The sequence below is a fragment of the Cervus canadensis genome, chromosome 22, assembly GCF_019320065.1.
Source record: "Cervus canadensis isolate Bull #8, Minnesota chromosome 22, ASM1932006v1, whole genome shotgun sequence".
Taxonomy (NCBI): Eukaryota; Metazoa; Chordata; class Mammalia; order Artiodactyla; family Cervidae; genus Cervus; species Cervus canadensis.
This window is the reverse complement of record NC_057407.1, coordinates 46,549,485-46,574,050: the sequence shown is the minus strand read 5'-3', so window position 1 is coordinate 46,574,050 and position 24,566 is coordinate 46,549,485. Positions and strand designations below refer to the sequence as shown.

Here is a 24,566-nt window from a genome sequence, read left to right as displayed (position 1 = left end):
CAAATACTGTATATTAATGCATATATGTGGAATCTAGAAAAATGGTACAGATGAACCTATTTGAAAGGCAGAAATAGAGACACAGATGTGGAGAACAGCTGTATGGATAGCAAGCAGGGGACGGAGCGTGGAATGAGTGGGGAGGCTGGCACTGACATATGTATACGCCGCACTTCTGTTCTTTGTGTTTTTCATACTGTTGCTCTAGGAGGAAACCCAGGGCTCTTCAGAGTCACTGCAGAGGTTCCACAGACAATACATATTTTTCTAGTAAAAGAAAGACAGTCTTCTTGTGGTACACCCCTGTCATTTTATGTTTTATATCAGAAATTCTTGAGCGTCTTGGTTCAAGGAGCTTTTAGGTTTCTGTAATTTTTTTCACAGCACCCATAGGCCAAAAGAAATCCCTAACAGTCCTTTTCACGGGGAAGTTAGACCCAAATAATTTCATTAGAATTTATGTTCTCAAAACTACGTAGCAATTTGAAAATACACATAAACTGAAAAAAACAGAAATTCCCTGGTGGTCCAGTGATTAGGACTCCACACTTTCACTGCGGAGAGCCTGAGTTTGATCCCTGGTCAAGGAACTAAGATCTCACACGCTGTGGTGAAGCCAAAAAAAATTAAGAGAAGGAACAAAAAAACAGCTATATTTTTAATATTTTTATTCTTAGAAACTACAAGTACCTACTAACGGGGCTGTATGCAGGAGTTGAATTGTGACAATGCCATTCTCAGATCCTGTTCCTCATGGTTCTCTTGAAATACTTGCTTTTTATCAAGCAAACATCTAAAAATCCACACTTATAAAGAATATGATATCATCTAATAAAACACAGTACAGCAAATTTCCGGGCCGTGCAGTGGTTAGGACTCCACGCTTCCACTGCAGGAGGTGCGGATTCCATCTCTGGTCAGGGAACTAGAATCCTGTAAGCCACGCAAGCGCAGCCAAAATACCAAGCAATATGAAAATCGCAGTACAATGGACTATTGAAATGGTGAATTACCTCAAGCTGTTGGTCCATGGATATCAGACAGAGGTCCAGTATTGTTGAGTTTTTCTTGACATTTTAAATATTCCATGGCACTCTGTGAGCCTGCTGTGCATAGAAGGGATTCCTGCAGTGTTTGGAAACCATGGGTTTTATATATAGAAGTGCTGGGTGACATGTTATCTGGGACCCTGCAGTGGCCCATTACAGCTTGTGATTTTAACCAGAATCCTGTCAAGTCAGTTTAGTTACAAATGCCCTCCTTATCCTTGATAGTAGTTTTCCATCCATCAACTCCTCCAATCTGCTGCTTTGGTATTTATCCGCACTTGTCCATTTTGTATTTGGAGTTGAGCCCGGTTTTATACTGCGGCCTCTTTTCTCCTACTGCAATAGTTCCTGAGTAAAAGCTGGTTTTAACACTTTAATTACTATTTAGCTTGGGTTTTCTTTTACACATCACAACAATGCATTCTTATTCTGAATCTCTCCTTCTGCTAGAATCCTTGCTTATTGCTACCCCATGTCCACTCTTTCCATTTCTATTGGTAAGATTACAAGGGGTAATACAATCGATCCATGGTTTGGGTCCAGAAAGTTGAACAGAAGAAGTGTGTCTTCTAAAGAGTGACTTTTAACACAGCAACTTGGATAAAATCCAGTCCTTTAAGCAGAGGACATAATGTACATATAGGTCACTGCTAGCCAGAACACAATTGTGATTGAGTCCAAGAGGGGAGAGAGAGAGAGAGACATTGGGTGTGGAACTTGGAAACACACAGAGGCTTTGTGTGAATGGCTGGGAGCTCAGTGGGCGTCGTATTCCTCTGATTACTACTGAACATTGGGGACAGTTCAAAATGGGTAAGGTCCAGGTCAAAGTCTCGGAGGAGACAGATATGCTCTGAAAGTGAGGACTGAAGGGTAAACGAAGAGACATTTCAGTTTGTCTCTCTCTGATTTGATCAATTCATTATTATTTATCCTGCAGTAATATAATGGTTTTACAGTTATTTATAAAGGCCATTTTTTTTTCATATTTCTACAGGAAAAATAGCATTGCCATTAATCTGAATGTCTGTCTCTAGTCTATCTTTTACAACACATGCTTTGGGACATAACTTTGTCAGGTACACAACTGTCTAATTGTGGATGTGACTTGTGCACATTTAACCTGCTAAGAAGAATATGGAGGCATCCTCCTCTCATCGGTGTCTCTCCTAAGGTAAATTTTTCTACAGATGATTCACTCACTTTGTATTAACATTCAGTGATGGCCAACACAGTATTTGCTAGATCCTCTTAACTCCTTTAATGTCTGACTCTATGTGCTGACATAAAATAGTATTATGTTTCATTGCTAATCAGTATGAATTTATTTTTAGAGTGATGAAAATGTTACATAATTAGACAGTGACAGTGCTTTCACATACCTGTGATTTTATTCAGTTCCGTTCAGTCGCTCAGTCGTGTCTGACTCTTTACAACCCCATGGACCGCAGCACACCAGGCTTCCCTGTCCATCACCAACTCCGAAAGCTTGCTCAAACTCATGTCCATCAAGTCGGTGATGTCATTCAACCATCTCACCCTCTGTTATCCCCTTCTCCACTGCATTCAATCTTTCCCAGCATCAGGGTCTTTTCCAGTGAGTCAGTTCTTCGCATCAGGTGGCCCAAGTACTGAAGTTTCAGCTTCAGCATGAGTCCTTCCAATGAATATTCAGGACTGATTTCCTTTAGGATGGACTGGTTGGATCTTCTTGAAGTCCAAGGGACTCTCAAGAGTCTCTCCAATACCATAGTCCAAAAGCATCAATTCTTCGGTGCTCAGCTTTCTTTAGAGTCCAACTTTCACATCCATACATGACTGGAAAAAACAGCTTTGACTAGATGAACCTTTGTTGGCAAAGTAATGTCTCTGCTTTTTAATATGCTATCTAGGTTGGTCATAGCTTTTCTTCCAAGGAGCATGAATCTTTTAATTTCATTGTTGCAGTCACCATCTGCAGTGATTTTGGAGCCCAAGAAAATAAAGTCTCTCACTGTATTGTTTCCCCATCTATTTGCCATGAAGTGATGGGACCAGATGCCATGATCTTAATTTTTTGAATGTTGAGTTTTAAGCCAGGTTTTTCACTCTCCTCTTTCACTGTCATCAAGAGGCTCTTCAGTTCCTCTTCACTTTCTGCCATAAGGGTGGTGTCATCTGCATATCTGAGGCTATTGAATTTCTCCTGGCAACCTTGATTCCAGCTTGTGCTTCATCCAGCCCAGCATTTTGCATGTTGTACTCTGCATATAAGTTAAATAAGCAGGGTAACAATATACAGCCTTGATGTACTCCATTCCCAATCTGGAACCAGTCTGTTCTTTCATGTCCAGTTTTAACTGTTGCTTCTTGACCTGCATACAGATTTCTCAGGAGGCAGGTAAGGTGGTCTGATATTCCCATCTCTTTCAGAATTTTCCACAGTTTGTTATGATCCACAGTCAAAGGCTTTGGCATAGTCAATAAAGCAGAAGTAGATGTTTTTCTGGAACTCTTTTGCTTTTTCTATGATCCAGTGTACGTTGACAATTTGATCTCTGGTTCCTCTGCCTTTGCTAAATCTAGCTTGAACATCTGGAAGTTCTCAGTTCACATACTGTTGAAGCCTCACTTGGAGAATTTTGAGCATTACTTTGCTAGTGTGTGGAATGAGTGCAATTGTGCGGTAGTTTGAACATTCTTCGACATTGCCTTTCTTTGGGACTAGTATGAAAACTGACATTTTCCAGTCCTATGGCCACTGCTGAGTTTTCCAAATTTGCTGGTATATTGTGTACAGCACTTTAACAGCATCACCTTTTAGGATTTGAAATAGCTCAACTGGAATTCCATCACCTCCACTAGCTTTGTTTGTAGTGATGCTTCCTAAGGCCACTTGACTTTGCACTCCAGGATGTCTGGCTCTAGGTGAGTGATCACACCAGCATGCTTATCTGGGTCATTAAGATCTTTTCTGTGTAGTTCTTCTGTGCATTTTTGCCACCTCTTCTAAATATCTTCTGCTTCTGTTAGATCCATACCGTTTCTGTCTATTATGCCTATCTTTGCATGAAATGTTCCTTTGGTTTATCTAATTTTCTTGAACAGATCTCTAGTCTTTCCCATTCTATTGTTTTCCTCTATCTCTTTGCATTGATCACTGAGGAAGGCTTTCTTATCTCTCTTTGCTATTCTTTGGAACTCCGCATTCAGATGGGTATATTTTTCCTTGCCTTTAGGTTCTGTTCTTCTCTATTTGTAAGACCTTCCCAGACAACCATTTTGCCTTTTTGCATTTCTTTTTCTTGGAGATGGTCTTGATCACTGCCTCCTGTACAATGTCACAAACGTCCTTCCATAGTTCTTCAGGCACTCTGTCTATCAGATCTAATCCCTTGAATCTGTTGGTCACTTCCGCTGTATAATCGTAAGGGACTTGATTTAGGTCATACCGGAATGGTCTAGTGGTTTTCCCTACTTTCTTCAGTTTAAGTCTGAATTTTGCAATAAGGAGTTCGTGATCTGAGCCACAGTCAGCTCCTGGTCTTGTTTTTGCTGACTCTATAGAGCTTCTCCATCTTTGGCTGCAAAGAACATAATGGATCTGATTTTGATACTGACCACCTGGTGATGTCCACGTATAGAGTGATTATATTAAATATTAAATGTCTCTAAATTTTACACTTTAAAATCATGACTATTACAGTATGTAAATTATGTTGTTGTTATTTAGTTGCTAAGTCATGCCTGACTCTCTGTGACCCCACAGACTGTAACCTGCCAGGCTCTTCTGTCCATGTGATTTCCCAGGCAAGACTACTGGAGTGGGTAGCCATGCCCTCCTCCAGAGGATCTTCGCAACCCAGGGATCGAACCCAGGTCTTCAGTATTGCAGGCAGATCCTTTATTACTGAGCCACCATATCCCAATAAAAACTCTATCTATCTATCTATCTACCTACCTACCTACCTACCTACCTATATATTTGGTTAAAAGTGACAGGTTAACTATACAAGCTTATTTATCTACTTTTATCCAAAAAATTTTACTAAAATTATAGTACAATATTTTTTAGAAGGTAAAGAATGATTTTTTTTTAAACTCTCACAGGGGCAGTAGAGAATTTTTTAAAAGGTTTTAACCCATTAAACAAAAGATGGGTGATTATAACGCAATTTGGGAAAGTAGAAATGAGTGGAGGGCAGTAACTGGCTTGGCTGTCCGGAGAAGCAGGGGCCATGCCAGAAAAGTCATGTCAAAAATATGTGTCAAAACACCACTCGTCTCCAGGCTTGGGGTAGCAGGCAGAGCAGAAAGTGCGGCAAGGTGTGGGGAAGGTGCATGTTCTGAACAGATTTCCAGGTTTACTGCACTGACCTGCCCTGGTTCCAGGAAGTTTATTATGAAGAAATTTCTAGACTCAGAAGCTGTGGAGAGCAGGGTGATGGGCAGGGCTTAGAAAAGGGAACATCCACATACTCCTATGTGCCCCTTGCCTGCCCTGATCACAGAATATCAGTGGTAAGATACTCCCACTCCCCCACATTCCCTACCCTGCCAGTCTGGAAGATAGACTGCTCTTTGCTGAAGAGACTGAATGACCAAACGGGAAAACCTTCCAGCTACTTGGATTCTGAGGTCTGCCCATGCGAAGGCCAGCATGTCTGCCCATTCCACTGCTTGTCAACGAGCCCTGGGCTTGTACTTGGAGTCAAGAGTCCTGTGACCATCCCAGTGCTCAGAGCCCATGCTCTTAACCACCCCACTCTACCTGGCCCTCAAACACACCCACTGCGGCACTTGCAGAGCCCTGGCCTCAGAGCAGGAGCCAGTGAGCATACATTTATAACTCCTTACTCAGAGACACATGTTTAACTAGCCATGAAGTTGGTGTACAAGGAGATTTCTATTGGATGTTTGCAGTCCAACAGGTTGCCTTTTCAAGGTTCCCTGGGTGATTCTTTTTTGCATACAACAGACAAGAGTCTAAAAGGAAACTTGATGGCAATGTTGGCCTTTATAACTCACCATCAAGCGTCATGCAGGGAGCTCTGGGAATTTAAGAGGCAAGGCTGCTATTGGTTGGATTAGTTTCAGAAGTGATCTTTCCTCTTTCAAATCAGTTGTGTGTAGTTCTTTTTTTATTTTTTTTTATTTTTTATTTTTTTTGTGTGTAGTTCTAAGTACATAAAACGAACTTTTGCAGAAGCACAGGCTTATAGGAACCATGAAATTTAACAGAGGCACAGAGCTATAGGACTCAATGGTATGACCCACAAGTTACAGGACAATGATAAGAAAATGCAAATGTCTCAGACTGAAGTCAATATTACCATGTTAGTTGCATGAGATTCATCAGTTACAGAAATCAGGTACCAAAAGAGATGATCTTTTTCAAAAGTTTGCATAAATTTGAATGTAACGGGTAATTGTCACAGAATCTTCCAAATCCAAGCCCAGTTGTGACTAGACCAAGGTGCTCTTGTTAAGTTTAGTGTATGAGGGCATGTGTGTGTAAATGTTATTTTGGGCCTGTGTGGGTAGGTGTGTTAGGGAGGGCAACGTGTACGTGTATTTAATCTGCATACAGTATGGAAACAGAAGCCTAAAAATAGAGATGTATCAGTGTGACTCCAACTCCTTTCATGGTTTGTAGGTTTGGCTTGTGGTGTGTGGTGTGGTATAGCGTGGTGGGGTGACATGCTTGCTGAGGTGGGGTGGCGCAGTGGAAGGGTGTGTGGTGTGGTTGCACCTGGTATGTGGTTTGATGGGGTACAGTTGGTGTGGAGTGAGCCTTAGTGAGGCATTTGGCATGGAGTGTTGATGACATGGGAGGTGGAAGGCCAGAATTAGTGCGTGTGTGTGGGGATAGCGTGTAATACGGTGTGTGTGTGTGGGAGTGATACGGTTGTGGCTTAGCTTAGCTTTTGTTTAGATTTTCTTTTGCCCTTTGTTTTGGTCTTTGTTTTTGTCTTTGTTAGGCCTTTGTTTTGCCTTTGTTTCATTCTTTGTTTAAACTTTCTTTGGCTTTTGTTTGGTCTTTCTTTAGCCTTTTGTTTAAACTTTGTGTGGCCTTTTTGTAGTCTTTGTGTAGCTTTTGTTTTTAAGTGGATCTTGGCTGAGAACCCATCAAAAACACCTTGTGTAATGAAAAACCCGGATATATAATCTGCCCCTATATATTCTGCATGCATTGAGGTGGCCTCAACCCCACCCCAGGATCTGGTGCAGACGTGGAACCTGTTTCAAACAGCTGCCGCTTGAAGGTAAGGGGATTCCACTGGTTTTCATCTCGTTTCATGTTGCGCTTCACTTTCTGGTGGCAAGTGCACATTTTTGTGCAGGTCAATTTCATTGTCTCCAAAGGGAGACAAGGTGATTGCAGTCAAGGTCGGGAGGAGACAGAAGAAGGGAGGAAATGAGCACAGAGGACCCCAAGGGGATTCCGCTGTGGGCAGTGGGCCTTCCTGGAAGGCTCTGGTTAGTGTTTGCGATTGTCTGAGACTCGGGAGAGTCTCCAAATCTTAACCCAGGTTCTCCTGGGTGTGAAGTCCCATGTTACTGGGGCTAGATCAATAGCAGTCATTGGCTTCTTTTTTTCCCAGTTCTTTTATTGCTTGTCATAATTTGAAAATGAGTTTCTCTTCTTATTTAGGATCAGCCTCTGTCCTCATACAGCTGGGTTTACGTGTGGGGAATACTTGTGGAACAACAAAGCCCACATCTTGTTAGAATTTTGCTCCCTGTAGACTAGCAACTTTCAATGAAAAGATGCTAATGCTTTGTCTCATACAGAATCTCCTAAAAATAGCCATTTTCAGTGTTGTGGTTGATAGAAAAAGGAATGAAAAGATTATGTGTATCAGGGGAATGAAACGACTGAACTTGGCTAGCATACTAGGAGGAAAATGGGGGAAAGAATTTTGAATGCTCTGTGAGTAAAACAGGGAGGCAGAGAACAGACGGCCACCAGATAGGCAGCTATGCCATTCTGTATAATGGCATTTTCATTTAGAAAAACAGGAGAATGCCTTGGTGGGTGGATTTTAAAAATTGTTTCAGATTTACAAAAAAAAAAAAAAAAATGCCAACAGTAGGAAAATTTCAGATGTACCTCCATCTTGAATGTTGACATCATATCATATTTGCTTTACCACTCTCTCTCTGTATATGCACTTATATATATTTTTCTAAGCCTTTTGAGATTAAATTACAGATGTGATCCAAATCAGAAAATGACACTGTGGAAATGCTCTCATCTAATCAATAGACATCTAGATTTCACCAACCATCCTTGGAGTTGATCGAGGATCAGCCATCACCTTTAGTTATCACGTCTCTTTAATCTCCTTAATCTGGAAGGGTCCTCAGACAGTTATTCTCTCATGATCTCTACAGTTCTGAACAGCACTGGCCTCTTATTTTGTTAAATGTCCTCAATTTGGATTTGGTTTGATGTCTTCTCATGATTAGGTCATAATTAGGCAGTTTTGTAGGGATAGGCTTGTATTTTAGATCATACATATCCACATTCATACTTGAATTGTACACACTTTTAATTCGAGGTCTTATTCATCTAGTGGTACCCAGGATTTTAAATGAGTACCTAAAATCTTACAAGAAAATACAAAAAACTTAAAATCCAGAGCTTTTATATGCAATTCTCAAGTATTCAACTGAAGTGTGTAAGTGCTGTCCTTGAATTATAAGTGGTAATTACAGTGATGCGTACAAGAACTTGATAGGCATGTAGTGAAGTCTTTATCGAGTTTCTTTGTGTGTGTTGGATACATGCCTACTGCTCTGAGTATTCATTTCATCAATGTGACCCTTCTTTTCTAAGCAAAATCATCTGCTGAAAACAGAGTTCAATAAAGTATTGTCCTGAGAAGGAAGTCCAGGTTCACTGGTCTTTAGCATGTTGACATGGTGCCTGGTAGAGAAAGAACTTTCCTCTTGTTTATAAGTGGGAAAACTTTCTCTCGGAAGTATTTGGCAGTTACCATCCCAGAATTTCCCAACAAACATCCTTTGTTTGGGGAGTATTACTAAACTGGATTCTTTAGATATGCAGATAAAAATCGTCCTTTTTTTTTCCCCCAGAGAAAATTCTGAAGTCATCATAAATCTGAGTATGGGCAACTGATTAACTTGATTACAATCCCTTTGGTCAAGTGAATATATTATGGCTTTAATAGAACTGTTGCCTGGATTAGGTAGTTACTTTCAAGTTTGGGGTTCTGCACGTGGTGCTATTTAATGTTGAGGAACTAAGCTTTGGAGAAAATGTAGCGTTACTTATTCACCGATGATGACTGCTTTATCTGGGCCACTAAAATCACCCTGGAGTTTGAGGAAGTATTTTGACTTAAAGGATTACGTGTTTCCATGATGAACATTTTCCTGTATCTTCCAATTCTGTAAGTTTATTGTGTGTTGAACACTGTAGTAGCAGTGATAGTAGGTGGCAGAGGTTCTAGATTATGCTAAATTACTGAAGGATCACCTTGGTCCTGTCCAGGTTTGGTTTTAGGCCTTGTTAGGGCTTATTTATCTTTGTCCTTTCTCCTAGGCATGCCCCCTGCCCTAGAGTGAGATCTTTCTGAGGCTTCAGTTGAAAGTCTCGGGTGTTCACCAGGGTCTCGCAATTGCCCCAGTGATGTGTAAGCCCTGATGTTTCTACTTAATTATCAACCTCTTTGTAACTTGTTTTTTTTTCCCTTGGCTTCCCACTTGCAATTGGTTTCACCCAGCAACTGTACAACTTTGGAACTGGCCAAGGATCTGAGAAAAGTTATATGTATCTTCTTAGCAGGTCCCTACTATCTGTTGCTTGCATCCAAACCCCTTCTGGATCCCTGCAGTCTTAGCAACCCCTGACTCTGATCTCTGTTTCTTCTCCACTCTTAGGCTCTTTTTCCCTGTAGGACAGTTTGAAAACTATCTTTAGGCAGAAAACCAGGGGAAATCTTCTCTTGCTTCCTTTCTCTCGAGGATCAAAGCCCTGCAATATTTGCTCTCCAATGCCTGCAAACAATTCTTTTGCATATTTTGTTCAGCTTTTGTGGTTGTTTCCAGTGGGACTGTAAGTTCAATACTTGTTAGTAGATCATGATTAATTTTTTAAGTAAGAAAGCTTGTAGAGTCATATGATTTCAATTATTCTGTCAAGTAGTTGGGAGAAGAGGAACGTTCTAGTGATCTTCATCTGATTTGACAGAAAAATCTTACAAAGATTTATACAGTTAGACAGAAGTTGCCAATTACATCATTATCACTAGAAAAAGTATCAACTAAGACAACCAGTTAGAATTACAGATTTTTTCCTGGAGGTTATTTTTGTGTCTAGAATCTTCACAATTTTATAAGACCCCAAGATCTGAGATGTATTAAGGACAAATGACATGAACAGTCACATAAATCTCTGTAGTGCATGATAAAACTACATTGATATTTTCTAGAAGTTCTCAATTTGCTACCTTGTCAAAGGATACTTCACTGAGTTTACAATGCAAAAACCACATCTCTTTCCAGAGCTGTAAGGGAGGAGGACATTCCTTCAAATCTTTTCTTGAGGTGCTTTACTTAATTATGAAGATTAGCATTTTTAGAGCAGGACTCTGGAATTTTATTAGTACTATAAGCAAAAATCAGGTTTGTAGAGCTCAGGTGTATTAAGAGAAATGACTATTTTTTACCTAGTGATGGTGAATTAACTGGATATATGGCATTTTCCCTCTATGATGATAAGGTGGACTTTAAAAAGTTTGCATGTAATTTTGTCATTATATCCCCTCCTAGCCCATCCTCTATCTGACAGACAGTATCTAGATGAAATATCATGATCCTTCCTGGGGCTGTGTGTGTGAAGCTCTGTGATTAAGACACTTGAGTTAACTACAACTTCAGTTAGCAAAACCCTAAATTAACCAGAATACATTCTACTGCTTCATTTTTTAGGGAAAAAAGAAGCAAATGATACCAAGAGAAGCTCGTAACAGAGATCTATTCACCAGATGTGCACGGATGAAAATACAGGTACAAACGAATCTCTTACACTCTTTTGGATCAGCAACTAAATTACAGTATAATGATTACTAGTATTCAGAATGTCAAAGTGGAATGTAGAATCAGCGAAAGATGGGGCAATCAAACTTTCAATAAGAGTTACACGCTTTAGAAAATGATTCCAGGTGTCTTACAGTATTCTGGGTTTGGGGAATAGAAACATGAAAAAACACTTCCCTGTATCAATCAGAGGCACTGTGACCCAAGCCACCGTTTGTTCACCTCTGACAAAGCCCCGCGCCACAGTGCATAGCGAAGTGGAAAAAGAGACTTCATCCCCTACAGCCTTGGACTCTCCTCCGGAGATTCTGTCCATCTCATTGTCTTAACTGAATCCAGCCAGTCTTCCGAGAACAATGCCTCATCTGTCAGCCTGTCGAGTGAGGACCATTTTACACTCCAAGAAGCTCCAGATTTGAGAGCAAGGCAGCATCCTCCCCCCCTCCCCACCGCCACATCCGCTGCCCCTTCACTCTCTCCTCTTTGCTCCATAACCTGAAGCTGTGCTGCATTCCCCGGGTCAGTCTTCATCTGACTTCCCAGTCACTCCTTGTCTTTGCCTGCTAGTTTTGTTACCAGATTCCCTACTCCCCCACTGCCTGTCCATTTCAGTTGCACCCACTTAGATGACGTTAGTTTCTGTGTGAATCAACTCTTCACCACTCCAGTGAATTATCCACTCTGCTGCATCCATCCACTGCCGTGTTGGAACTTAGCAACGCTTGAAACAACCCTCTCTGAATCAAATCGTGCAAACATCTAGCATCTGATTCACAACCTTCCTTTCTTTCAACTTTGTTAAGGACCCCACTACAACTATTCTTTCACCAGATGCTTTGGATTGACTTGCTCCTTCATCTCCCCATCCATTTATGAATCCAGTTACTTACCCCTTCATCAATTCATTCACCCATCCATTCAACAATCACTCATTTCTACCTTTCTTTCTATTATCAATAGATTCTAGGGTTTATCACTTCAATCGTTCTTCTGCAAAGTCTCTAGCAAAGCCCAACCCTGGAGGAACCCATGTGTCTTCTCTGTGTCTCCACCCGGGCTGCTGAGAACATTTGGAGAAAAACACAATGAGGCTCAGTGACCTCGACTGGGCCATCAATGTAACTTGTTTCAACCACTCTGTGGAGACAGTTCCTGTTACATTCACCAAATATCTCCCTTTTACTTACGCTAATGTACTCTTTACAGTCTTCTGTCTCACCACATCTCAGAATCACTCTGCATACAGCTCTGACCACCCCCTCTGTTTGAACACTCCTTCCTCTGGCTCCCACGATACCACACGCTCTGGGTTCCCGCCTTCCTCTCTAACTCTTCTCTTCTTCCTTTATCACTCTGCCCCTCCACCTGGCCTGCAAGTGTGGCAGTGCCCCGGCACACGGCCACGCTCTCCTCTCAGCCCACCATCTGCCACCTCGTCAAGTCTATTCATCCCAAGGCTTTAGTCACCACCTGCACTCTAGCAACTTTGGAACTCCATCTCCTGCTGAGATTTCTCTGAACTCTCCACTTGACATCTCCATCTAGATGCCCCTCAAACACTTCAACTTGAATGCACCTAGGACTGAACTCATGATTCAGCCTCTCCTCTCAAAACTTCTCCTCCAGTAGAGGCTTCTATCACTGACCTAAGCCGCTCAAACTATATACCTTGGAGTTAGACTCCACGGCTCTTGCTTCTCTTGGAAGAGGTGAATGAATTCAATAAAATATGGTAAATACAAATTGCAAAATGGAACAAAGATAAGTGGCATTTCATCAAACTGAGGAAAGTCCACAAGTATTCACTGCTATTGGTCAGATGGTGACCTTGGACACAAAATATGGGAAAAGGTGTGGTTGACAATCGGCTTATCTCTGGCCTGGTCTCTTGCACTCCCTGAGACTAATGCCCTTTGAAAACCCGAGGCAGAACCCAAAGCATGTTAAAGGGTCTCAGTGGAGCAATAAGTCTGTCAGTCAGCTAATTTAGGTTCTCTTCTTTAGCACTTCGACCACCCAACTATGACCACAGGCCAAATCAACATTTAGGGTTTTAAATAAGACAATGCAAATCTGGAAGATTGGTTTCCTTCTCCATCATTTTGGAAGGAATTACAAGAGAGAGGATTTGTGTTACCTATGTTTGTGTGCATCTAGAACCCCATCATTTTCACAGAGAAAGAGAAACATATTATCCTTATTTGTTATATCACAAACACTGGATTAAGAAAGACAATTTTTTACACCTTGAAAAAATGAAATAATAATAAAATAACCACTTTATGTTAAGGTCTTAATTCTTAAAATAGCCTTGCTGAGAATCTGACAAAAGCCACTTGAGTCCTATAGGACATCCCAGGGGTCACTTGTAATTTGATCCCAGTTAATACTCATTCATTGAGCAGAAGCAGCAGTGGCAGAATCCTGAGGATTTAGTCAGGGAGGATACCCTTCCCTCACAGAGTCCAAGAGGAGATCCAGACACACAGCCACACTATCACAACACAGTATGATGTGCTCACCAACGGAAGTACCTACACATTACCTCCCAGAGGAGAGAGGATCCTTTGCTGGGCTGGGACCTTAGCTGGGTTGTTTGGTTCTTTTCAGCTTTCCCTTACGGTACTTGTTGCTGTTATTTAGCCTTAGATGGAGTTTACCACCCACTTTGGGCTGCATTCCCAAGCAACCCGACTTGGGGAAGACCTGTACCGGCCTCACACAGTCCACGGGCTGCGCCTCAATCAGAAGGCACTGCCGCGTTGGAAATGCCCCCTGCGGTGCCGGGTCGCTGGCCGGGGGGTGGTCCCCTGCCGACCCGACCCCGGCCGCGCCAGCCCACCCCAACCAACCAACTGCATGGGTTGTTTAGAGTGAATAGGAGTTTACTTCACAGCCTCCATGGGGAAAAGGCATTCCAGGAAAAGGAAACAGTTTGTTCAAAGGCACACCTTTTGATCATAGGATGATGTTTCTAACCTACAGAAGTGTGTGGGTGTGGGGAAGGGAGAGAAGGGGGAAAGCTGGACAGGGGCCAGATGACGAAGAGTCTTATGTGCCACATTAACTAAGAAGCAAGGACTTTGCTCTGTAACTGGGAAGAGTCTCTGTGGTTTTGAGTAAGGGAATGGATAAATGAGGAGACAGGCTTATGCGTTTGGTTCCTCCTCCTGGATTTGCTTGCCCTTGTCTATAGAAAAGTATGAGATTATTCATTCACATTCAATTCTAGTGTAAATTCCCATGATAAACTAAAACAATGTACTCTGTAATTTTAGATGTTAAAAAAAAAATGAACACTGTGTTACTAAAACTACTTTCAGAAAATGACTGTATTTCTTACATGTCTGTTTAGCTCCACTATAATAAGGCAGGTTTTGACTCCTAAAACATTTGCTAAACATACAATCTTTTAAAAACCTTATTATTTTATATTGGAACATAGCCCATTAACAGTGCTGCGATAGTTTCAGTGGCATAGCAGAGCCACTCAGCCATACATATACATGTAGCCATTCTCCCTCAAACTGCTAAAAATATTATCTGTGCACTTAGGAGACCAACCTTGGGTTGGTATCCCAGCTGGGATTAGGTACAGTTTGTTCAATCAGAAAGGGCTTTTGCATGAATCTGTGAGATAGTGGTCTGTGGGCAGTGTGGTCCTTGGGTCACTTTAATTTGTCTTTGTAGCTTAGAAACAAAGTAAAACAGTGAGGGCTTTGTCTTCAAAAACGAGCTGCCAACTTCAGGACAGCAGCATCCTCTTATTACTGTTATGTTTTCAAGCCTCAGCAGCTCCTCAAATCAGGGTAGGATTTTGGCAGGATGTTGCTCTTTGTGGAAAAGCACTCTGATTCAAAATAAATATCTGTATGAAGTTTCCATTACCGGGGCACTGGTTTCCCAACAAGAATCTACTGTTCAACATTCAGTGTACTAATTAGTAAACATTTTGGTTGCTAAGGCGACAGATGAATAAACAAGGACAAATGGATAAAGCCATCCTTAGAGACAGCCTTTAGTAGCTACAAGCAAAGTTCTTTCCCCTCATTGTGTTTTTGCTGCTGTGGACAAACACGGAAGGCACTGTCTTTTGGTATGTAAAGCTGCTCTCAGAGGCAAGCATTAGCCCCTGACCTGAGAATTAGCAAGGTTTAAGAAACATTCAAGATCTCTAAGGGAGGTGGTGAATGTGGAATGAATTTGCTGCTCAGCGGTAATGGTTTTCACAGCAGAGGATTTGAGGCTGGGCAGTCTGCGGAAGGCTGTGGTAAGGCTAGGTGAAAGAAGCCCAGGCCTGCAGTGGAACTTTCAAAGTCGCAGCTTTTATTCCGGAAACAGCTCCTGGACAAAGCACCCAGGTGCGTTCCTCTCCTGAAGGAAGCCTGGGCTCTGGCAGCCTGGGACAGTGCCTTGACCACGGAAGGGGCCGTCCCCCGTGCCCCTGCCCATGCTCTGACTGATAGCCTTTCCCCCTTCCTTCCACAGCATCATCCTCCAATCCCATTTTTAGGCCAATCACAAGGGGTGTGAATTGACATTCCCTTGCTGTTACTATCTCTTTCCTAGAGTCCTACAGAGTTAAACATATTTGTATATGATTACTGGCTTTAAAGAGTCTTCTCTATTAGTTGCCCATTTAAAAAAAATTGTAGCTCATTTTTTCTTAAATATTCTGATTATTAAAACTTTACACTTTTATGTGTTTGTGTATTTTCTTCTCTAGTGGCATAGGATGTTAAACTTGTAACTGCATGGTATGTTTTATTCTACAAAAATCATAATCTTTGACTTGCTTCCCTCCACTTCATTTCTGCTGTATTAGAAGCTGTGTGCTGCGAAGACTAGCAACAGAGACGAGTCTACTTTGGTTGGGATCTTGGGGCTCCCAAGTTCTAGTTCTGTGTCCTCCAGTGGGTTATTTGACTTCTCTGTACCTTGGCTTGCTCATTTGCAAACTGGGGCTCTTGTGAGGTCATGAGGATTAAGTGAGTTAAACACATAAAGCCCTTTTAAATAGCACCTGGCTTCCATCTCATGACATGTGTTTGCTATCATTTTTCTTGTTGGGATCTTTTGTTTACTTGCATTTTGTCTCCCTTTTGAATAGTTTAAAAAATGCTCCCTCTGTTATGACCATGCTTCTATACATATGTGAGTCTGTTTTCAGATGCTGTATTCTGTACCACTGATCTGTTGGTCTATTCCCAAACCACCACTCTACTGCTTTAATTAGTATATTTTATGATTAGTGCTAATACTTGGTAGGGCAAGACCCTGTTCTCATTCAAAATTGTCTTGGCTCATCTTGGGCCTTTATAAGAACCATAAAATCATCTTATTAATTCCATGAAACTCTGCTTTTTATTGTAATTGTATTAAGTTTATAAATTTATTAGGAGATATTCAGCATACTTATTTCTATTGTAGCCTTGCAAATTCCTTCATGGAAGTCTTGCATTTCTTTTATCAGATATACATCTACCAGTAGCTGTCCTATGGTTTTGTAGTCAGTGTGAATGGCTCCTTTTATTTTACATTTTCAAATTGGCTCTTCCTGACCTATAGAAATGATTTTGATTTTGGTGTATTCCCAGGTGGCTCAGTGGTAAAGAATCCTCCTGCCATGCAGGAGATGCAGGTTCGATCCCTGGGTCAGGGAGATCCCCTGGAGAAGGAAATGGCAACCCACTCCAGTATTCTTGCCTGGAGAATCCCATGGACAGAGGAACCCAGTGGAGTACAGTCCATAGTGGTCACAAAGAGTTGGACACGACTCAGCGGCTGAGCAGCAGCAGATGCATAATGATCTTGGGTCCAGAAATCTCACTGGATTTAAGTTCTAACCATTTGCGGAGTCTCACAGTTTTTTATTTTGTATTTTGTACTAGTTGGGATTTCACGGGCCGTGTTGAATAGTAGTGCTGACAGCATCCTCCTTGGGGTGTCTGATTTGTATGAAAATGTTTCTAAGATTTCACCAGCAGTAAGCTGTTTCTCTGGATATTTTAGTAGCTAGTCCTTTATAATGTTAAGGACTTCCTGTTCCCTTTCCACTAAGGATATTTATCAAGAATGGATACTGAAGTTTTCCCCACAAGGATCTACACATTTTAATTTCTGCTTTACTTCTAGGTATCTGGAGATTCTTGTTGCTATTGTGAATAAAATGTTTTCCAGTTTTTCTCCCCTTTCTTATACTCCCTTTCTCCCAGGGTGTTCTGTGTTCCATTGGCTATAAATCTCATCCAGCATCAAGTACTCTTAAATTTATTTATCATCCTTTCTCTCTCTCTCAAGATCTGACCCATGTGGCCAAATTACTTTCTTTCGTAGCTGCTTGGAGGCTTCATAAGTTTCTTCAACTTAACATGCCTCAGACTAAATTTTTGACTATTCCTTCTCATCCCTAAACCTTAGCAAAATGATTCATCACCTAGCTTAATATGTCTTGGGGAATTCCTATTTGTCCCTCCTTCATGCCTATGTTCAGTCTATCTGCATGTCCTGTTCATTGCTGGGCTTCCTTTCCTGCTCAGCCCCTACTCCTACCGTTAGCAATTTTGAGCAGTTGAGAGGATGCCTAGACCAGGATAGGAGGCTGCTGAGTTGGGGTCCTGATGGCCAGTGGCTTTGGTGGGTCAAGTAGCCAGCAGCAACGTGTCATTCATGGCAAGGGGCTAGATGAGACCACACGAGGTACCTATGACAGAGTCCAGGAGGGGAGGATGCCCCCAGGACCAGCCACCCCTTCCCTCATTGCCCCAAGGACTCTCAGCTTCCCCATACTCTTATCTACCTTGAGCAGAAATAGAGGGAGGCAAGGAATAGTCCTGATAAGGAGCTGAACTTTGACTACTTATTAGCAAGAGACAATTCATGCCAGAAATAATTGAGGCAGTATAAGTTCAGGGGTTTTCATTCCCTCTCCCTTATCCTTTCTTGTGGTATTGTATCACTTGTGCAAATATAGAGCAATGAAAAAGTCATATATATATATAGGTACAAGTGAGCTTATTTTTAATACATCTGAAACTTCTTGCTTTATTAACTTAAAATTTTTTACCAAGTATATATAAAACTTTCTTCTCCTTAATCCATGTAACATATTAAGAGGTCTTGGGACTGATCATTTTCCTCCTTTGGAGTTTTGATATCTGAAGCCAGAATACTGTTCTCTCAGAGGGCTCAGGCTCTGGGTAGTCACGGTAAAGGCTTGCCTCCTGTCCTTCCCACACTGAGTTCTCTAATCACAAGACAAGGGCAGGCCCTTGCTCACGGTGCTGAGGGATCTGATTGACAAGAATTGGAGAAGTGTACTGTTTTCCAAATACTAACCTGCACCCACCCTTCACTCGGTAGAGCCTGTGCACATTTCCATGTCTGACTTCCCGTGATCCATCCACAACTAAGGGCCACATACTGCTTTTATTAAACAATTACCCACACCCCACCACCTTTTTAAAAAGATGTTAGAAAGGATGAACAGAAGGAAGAAAATCCATTTTATGTTCATGATTCTCATTTTCACCTGCAGTGTCTTAGGGAATAATAAGAGTGTGTTTAAAGATACCCAGGACACTGGTGGGAACACGGATATGCTCGTGCCATCTCTGCCTGCTAAGTTACTTCAGTCCTGTCCAACTCTTTGCAGCCCCATGGACTGTGTAACCCACCAGGCTTCTCTGTCCATGGGATTAAAAAAAGGTATAATATGCTAACAATTGGTCAAAATAGCCATCATTAAACACTACATGTAATAAATGCTGAAGAGGGTGTGGAGAAAAGGAAACCCTCTTACTCTGTTAGTGGGAATGTAATATGGTGCAGCCACTTTGGAAAACAGCATGGAGGTGCCTCAGAAAACTAAAAACAGAATAACCGTACGATCCAGCAATTCCACTCTTAGGCATCAGTCAGTTCAGTTCAGTTGCTCAGTCATGTCAAACTCTGCAACCCCATGGACTGCAGCACACCAGGCCTCCCTGTCCATCACCAACTCCTGGAGTTTACTCACATTCATGTCCACTGAGTTGGTGATGCCATCTAACCATCTCATTCTCTGTCGTCCCCTTCTCCTCCCGCCTTCAATCTTTCCCAGCATCAGGGTCTTTTCCAATGAGTCAGTTCTTCACATCAGGTGGCCAAAGTATTGGAGATTCAGCTTCAGCATCAGTCCTTTCGATGAATATTCAGGACTGATTTCCTTTAGGATTGACTGGTTGGATCTCCTTGCAGTCCAAGGGACTCTCAAGAGTCTTCTCTAACACCACAGTTCAAAAGCATCAATTCTTTAGCACTCAGCCAAACATAGGCATATACCCAGACAAAACTACAATTCAAAAAGATACATGCATCCTAGTGTTCACAGCAGCACTATTTACAATAGCCAGGACATGGAGAAAACCTAAATGGCCATCAACAGATGAAGGGATAAAGAAGATTTTGTACATATATACAATGGAATATCACTCAGCCATAAAAAATAATGAAATAATGCCATTTGCAGCAACACGGATGAACCTAGAGATGATCAAACTAAGCAAAGTCAGTCAGAAAGAGAAGACAAGTTCCATGTGATCTTACTTCTATGTGGAATCTAAAATAGGACACAAATGAACTTATCTATGAAACAGACACAGAGAACAGATTTGTGGCTGCCAAGGGGGAGAGGGGATAGGGGAAGGAGGGTTGGGAGTTTGGGATTAGCAGATGCAAACTATGGTATATAGGACAGATAAAGAAGAAGGCCCTGTTGTATAGTGTAGGAAGCTATATTCAATACCCTGTGATAAACCATAATGGAAAAGAATATGAAAAAGAATATATGCCTGAGTCACTTCACTGTACAGCATAAATTAATACAACATTGTAAATCAACTGTACTTCAATAACATTTTTAAAAAAGAAAGAAAAGCAAAAGTGTAGGGGGTTCACAAAGTCTTTTAGTTTTTCCTAAAGAGCCCGGTTCTATAATTTTCAAGATCAGTTGGAAAGGTTCCTTCCTGGATTGCCTTTTCCCTGAGCAGACCTGCTGTCTCAATCAGAGCAGAGGTCCCCGGGGGACATGGGGACCACGAAAGAGCATCTGGGGACAGGCAGTGACAGCCTGAGGGCCCCTGCAGAAGCCGTGAGAGGTACCCTTTGTTCAAGCTCTTAATATTCAGCATCTATGGAACATCTGCTCTGAATAAGGCACCGAACAAGGGCACCCTTCCAGGTTCCAGATGCTCTCCTAGAATTATATACAACATTCAGGGCTCCCTTCCCTGGTGGCTCAGAGCGTAGTGTCTGCCTACAATGTGCGAGACCCAGGTTTGATCCCTGGGTGGGAAAGATCCCCTGGAGAAGGAAATGGCAACCCACTCCAGTAATCTTGCCTGGAAAATACCATGGACGGAGGAGTCTGGTAGGCTACAGTCTGTGGGGTCGCAAAGAGTCGGACATGACTGAGAGACTTCACTTTTCACTTACAGGGCTAGGGCACAAGAGAGGAAGTAGTGATCACTTCTCCTTGGGGGAAAGGAAGGTTCTGGAAAACCTCCTTGGGAAGTGACTTGACTTTGGGCTGAGCCCCAAGGTGTTAGAAGCACTTGCTGTGTTAACTGTTGGGTGGGAAGGAAGTAGGGGAAGGAGCCCTAAGGCTCAAGGTCCAAAGGCTTGAAATAATCCTGCCCCTTGGGGGCCAGGAAGAGCTGGGTTGGGCTGAATGCCCTCACCAGGGGAGAGTCCCTTACTGAATAAAAGCCTTATTACTGAAGGAAAAGGTCAAGTAGCCGTAGACTTTTGCCTCCATCTTCTTGGCCAGAATGTGGTCACATAGGGAGTTATGTATATTTAACAGGGCATATCAGCAAGGTTTGTTATAGAAGGGCAGTGCAGATATTTGGTAGTCAGCAGTCATACTGGACATTATGAGTTTTCAATCATTTTTATTGTTATCATTACTATATGACTTTGGAGAGTTTATGTAACTTCTTCAGGTCTCAATTTCCTCATCTCTAACATAGGAACGGTAGAGACTACCTGGAGGGTTATATTGGGGTTTAGAAATGACAGATTGTTTCTCGGCCTTTTGGCTAAGAGCAAGTGTAGAAGTGACAGAAAGCATCCGGAGCATAGTAGGTGCTCAATAAATAGTGAGAGGAGCTTCTTGTTCTCCCTTTGGTTCCTTTCCTTCACTTACTTTTTCTCCTTCTTCAAATACCTGCCTCACTTTCCCCTCCTCTTTAGTTTTAGAATATATGGAGATATCTGGAAAGCCTGGGAGAAATTATAATTTTACAGTTTCAAATTCAGTCATTTTTTTCTCTTCATCCTGTCAGACAGTTTATATTTTCTCTGCGATTAGGTGGTATGGTTTGTGAAAACACATGTAGTGTTTATAATGATCTGCTTTTAGTTACAAAAGTAAATAAAGATGAGTTTACTTTATTAAGCATTTAATTAATGCTTGAATTAAATGTCATGTGAGATACATAAAGAGAGTGCCTGAAGAAGTCAGTGGAATTAGACATGTCATTTTAATGAATTCTTAGCGAAAGGAAAATGGAATTCATGAAGCAAGTTACTTATATTTGGTAGTGCTAGGTTCTTATCCTATTTATTTTATTTAATACTATCAAAGGCCCTCTGAGCTAAATATTGTTTGTTATTTCTATTATGGACTGACTGCTTGTGTCTCCCAAAATTCATATTTTGAAATCTAACCCCCAGTGTGATGGTACTTGGAGGTCGGCCCTTAGGGAAGTAATGAGGGTGGAGACCTCATGGATGGAATTAGTGCCCTTATTACAGAGACCCCAGCGACTCCCTTACTCATTCTACCATCTGTGAGCCAGGAAGTGGGCTCTCACCAGACCCAGAATCTGCCAGCACCTTCATCTCAGACTCCCCAGCCTCTAGTCTATGAGAAATAAATCTATATTGTTCATAAGCTGCTCAGTTTATGGTATTTTTGTTGTAACACCCAAATTGACTAAGACACACTTTTTAAGGTGAGAAAACTGAGTGTACTAAGTCAGAACCATATTTCACCACATGTAGCTGAAATGGTGGTTTAAACAAAGTGGCAGTTGGTTTGTCTCTCCCATAAAAGGTGATCAGTACTCAGGGGTCCAGGGCTAGAAGGACTCTCATCAATGATTCAGGCTCCTCCAGGTTTATGCTCCACCAAGCGGCTCTATCAGCAAGGTTGAGCTATGATTCAAAAATAAATTGCTAGATTGTAGTCTGCGCCCAGAATAAATTGCTAGACTGTAGCTTGTTCACATTCCTATCGTCCCTAGATAATTCCAAATTGTTTCTGGAAATGCACAGTCTTTCAAAGCACATGTGGAACATTTAAAAACGTTGACTGTGAAAACTCAACCAAGTTCAAAGAGTCACTGTCATTCAGACTACTCTGTCTAGAATGCCTTAAAGTCAGAAGTCAATGTCATAAAAATAGCTTCATACACTTGGAAATTTTACAACAGATTTTTTAAAAATAATTGATGAATTGAAGAACTCATTCATATTCAAAATGAAGAGAAACTGAAAAATTTATGTTAATATTGTGGTATTCAGCCAAAGTTGTATGTAAATGTTATAGTCATAAATGCACATGTAAGAAGAGTATGACTCAAGAATAGAGAAAAAGCATAAGAACATAAACCTAAAGAAAACTGAAAAAAAATAATAAATGCACTCAGAAATTAATGGACTAGGAAAAAAGAGCAAAGACAAGCAAGAAAACCAAGAGTTTTTTTTTTTTTTAAAGTCACAAAGGGGATAAGTTCTGTCAGGATTAATCAAGAAAATGAGAGAATATACAAATATATGCTATAAACCATAAAGGGGACTGTGACTATAAATTTATTATAGATTTTAAAAGGTGTAAGAAAGTGCTACAAGTAATATTATGTCTGTATCTATAAAACTTAAAAAATGACTGATTTTTCAAACATATAATTTGAAAAGTATATAAGGTATGGTGTGACTTTTTTATTAACTATATATTTACATGTAAAATTCTCAAGGCAAAAAAATGTTCAAATATTTTATAAGTGGTTAACTATGAGATAGTAATTTAGCAATTTTCATTATTTTCCTTTATCCAGGCTTTTTTCTTTTTATCCATGCTTTCTAATTCTCAACAGTGAACATAGGTCTTGAAACTGCCTAAGGGCTGGTGGGAGAGGGACGGAATAAGCACCCGTGGATCATACTCCCCTCAGGACCCTGCCCGAGTTTACATTCCACCCTGGGCTCTGGCAGGGGGTCGTGCTGTCTCCAAACTCCACCCCCTACCTTTCCTTTCTTCAGGGAGCTGTTTCCCCAGCTACTGGTGTTTTTCACCCTGGGACATAGGCCCACGCATCTCTGTGCCCTCATCCCATCCTTGGGCCCACCCTCAGGCCCCCATAGTCCAGGCAGGTCCCATCGCCTGGATACCTGCTCCCCCGGGAGGAGGGCTGAGCACAGGGAACTCAGATGATGTTGAGCTCGGTCAGACAGCACCGGAAGCTGGAGTTACAGGGACCTAGGTTCAAATCCCCATCTGCCTCTCACTGGCTTTTTAAACTTAGTCATGTTCCTTGGCCTAGCTCGTCTTTAGATTGTTGATGATTATGTAATATTAGAAAAATGAGATAAAGAATATAAAGCAACCACCATAGAATAGGGTCTCAGGAAGTGTGAGTTATTTCCTCTACTGTTAGTTACTTGCCTGTGCGTGCACGCTCAGTCATGTCTGACTCTTTGTGACCCCATGGACTAGCAGTAGCCCTCCAAGGTCCTCCGTCCATGGGACTGTCCAGGCAAGGATACTAGACTGGGTTGCCACTTCCTCCTCCAGCAGATCTTCCAGACCCAGCGATAGAAACTGCGTCTCCTGCATTGGCAGACAAATTCTTTACCACTGAGCCACCTGGGAAGCCCTATTTGCCTGTAGTTACAACTCAGAGGGCATCAGAGGATGCGATGGCTGGATGGCATCACTGATGCAATGAACATGAACTTGGGCCAACTCTGGGAGATGGTGAGGGACAGGGAGGCCTGGCGCGCCACAGTCTGTGGGGTCACAAAGAGCTGGACATGACTGGGTGACTGTGACAACAACACAACTAACTTACTCGGAAGCCTGTGTGGTGGGAAAGGGTGGCTTGTGTGTGTGTGTTGTTGCTGGGGCCCAGCACGCGGACCTTAGCATTCTTCAGCTGGGGCGTGGTGTGGGGCAGAGTTGGAAGGGAGGATATATACCCAGTTAACCATGTACACCAACTAAATGCAGTATTTCTGCTTCCACAGGCAAGAGTAGCCAGAGACTTTCCACCGACTGTAAACATTTCACTGAAGGAAGGCGGGAAGTGCTGTGTTAAAGCTGGGTGAATTTTCAGCTGGTTCTCTAGAATGTCAGGGTTCCAGGGAAGAGAATTGCTTTCCCCTTTAGGAACACACTCGATGGGTAACAAGTGGTGAGGCTGCCCC

The 24,566-nt window shown here is 41.8% G+C and overlaps 1 protein-coding gene and 1 long non-coding RNA gene across 6 annotated transcripts in view; one reads left to right on the top strand and one right to left on the bottom strand.

Moving 5' to 3' along the window:
• LOC122424505 overlaps positions 1 to 24,566 on the bottom strand; it is a 94,246-nt gene that overhangs the window by 12,662 nt on the left and 57,018 nt on the right. The window lies entirely within an intron of this gene.
• LOC122424498 (myelin associated oligodendrocyte basic protein) overlaps positions 7,147 to 24,566 on the top strand; it is a 43,631-nt gene continuing 26,211 nt past the window's right edge. For 4 of the 5 annotated variants that reach the window (XR_006264449.1, XM_043442363.1, XM_043442365.1 and 1 more), the window contains exons 1-2: positions 7,147 to 7,294; positions 10,989 to 11,066. The gene's annotated coding sequence lies outside the window, so the exon portion shown is untranslated. The remainder of the gene's footprint in view (positions 7,295 to 10,988; positions 11,067 to 24,566) is intronic. The other variant, XR_006264450.1, reaches the window with a different exon arrangement.